The sequence below is a fragment of the Echinops telfairi genome, unplaced genomic scaffold (assembly GCF_000313985.2).
Source record: "Echinops telfairi isolate 266 unplaced genomic scaffold, ASM31398v2 ScPeMD7_7463;HRSCAF=8501, whole genome shotgun sequence".
In the NCBI taxonomy this organism is placed as follows: domain Eukaryota; kingdom Metazoa; phylum Chordata; class Mammalia; order Afrosoricida; family Tenrecidae; genus Echinops; species Echinops telfairi.
In genome coordinates, this window is record NW_022111363.1 from 10,059,340 (window position 1) to 10,061,274 (window position 1,935).

Genomic DNA, 1,935 nt, shown 5'->3' on the forward strand with positions numbered 1-1,935 from the left:
TGTTGTTGTTGTTGTTGTTGTTAGATGCCATGGAGGTGGTTCTGACCCAAAGCGACCCTCTACACAACAGAGTGAAAGGCTGCATGACCCTGTGCCACCCTCACCCTTGTCTCCATGCCTGAGCCCATTGTGACAGCCAGCGTGTCAATCAAGCTCATGAGGGTCTTCCTCTTCTTTGCTGTTCCTACACATTATGCAGCATGAAGTCCTTCTCCAGAGACTGGTTTCTCCTGACAAGATGCCCAAAATATGTATGACTATGCCTCTCCATCCTTGCCGCTGAGAAGCACTCTGGTCTTACTTCTTCTAAGACAGATTGGTTTGTCCTGTAGCCGTCCCTGGTACTTTCACTCCTCTTCTCCAGCACCACAATTCAAATACAGCAAGACGACGGTCTTCCTCCGTCAACATCCACTTTTCACATGCGTGAGGCAATGGAGGGTAGAAGTCCCAAACCGAGATATCACTAGAGCCGTGATAACTCTGGAATCTCGAAGGGAGAAATCCTTCTTTGCCTCTTTAATTGTCTGCTAGTTCTTGGTCAGCACTCCTTGACTTGTGCCAGCCTAAGTCCCATCTCTGCCTCCCTTGTCGCCGGACCTTCTTCCCTCTGTGTCTGTGTCTTTTTACGTCTCTTCACCATCTCATAAGGACGCCAGGTATATTGGATAGGACACCCTACTCCAGTGTGACCTCCTCTCAGCTTAACTGCATGCATCCAGAAATATGCCATTTCCAGACAAGGTCACAGTAACAAATACTGGACTATAAAGACTTAAACGATTCAGCTCATACCAAACACTTCCTGCACTGGGGTTCCACAGTGAGCGCAGGTTCCTGCCAGTGAGAAATCTACAGTCTAACAGGGTATACACCACCTAGAGATGCAATTAGAAAACATGAAGAAATCGGGGTTCTGGGAGCCCAGCAGCATTTCTCCATCCACCAGAGGCTTCCCTGATTGACTCCACTGATTCATCTAAGCCAGGGGTCCTCAAACTATGACCTGTGGGCCAAATGCGGCCCACCAAGGACATTTATCCGGCCCACTGGGTGTTTTGCCCTGTTTGGTTTTTTACTTCAAAATAAGGTATGTGCAGTGTGCATAGGGATTTGTTCATAGTTTTTGTTTTTTTAAAAGCTATAGTCCGGCCCTCCAACCGTCAGAGGCACAGTGAACTGCCCCCCTGGTTAAAAAGTTTGGGGACCCCTGAATTCTAAGCAGTCTTCTGATTCTCCTCTAAACAGTGATTAACCTCGAACTTCTGAACATCCTCCTGTGAAGGATTGTCTTCCAATTCTACCCTCCAGTGTCCTGGTCATTCTATGGTTTGCGGGAAGTATCCTAGCGGAGCTCCAGACTCAAGCCTCCAAGGATGTGACCATGAGGGAGGTCCCCTCATTTCATTTTGGATTCTTATTTGCATGAAGACCTCACCTAGATACCTCTTACTGTTATCAGTTGCCACCAAGACAGCTCTGACTAATAGTGGCTGTGTTAGGCTTGGTGCTGCAGAGAAGTAAAACCAGTGAAGCTTATATATGGCTCTATGCAGAGAGGTTTATATCAAGGAGATGGTTCGCACAGTGGTGGAAGTAGGAACGTTTCAAATACAATGGTCAGATGTCAGGCTTATCCTGACTCATATAGCTATAAGAGCTGCTGAACTCAAGATTGGCAAGTCAGACAGCAAGCTTCGGGTGGCAGAGACAAATGAATCCAAGATCATTTTACCTGTCAGGTAAGATGACAGGTGCTGACAGCTCTTGGGATGAGCAGGCATGATGGTAGGCTGCTGTGTTAGACAGGGTTCTCTAGAGAGATAAAACCAAATTCCTGATAATATAATATATTTATTTATAAAGATAATTAGATATATAATGAGAAATGAACTGTTAAATCATATACAGATAAATATACAAGAAATAAACAGT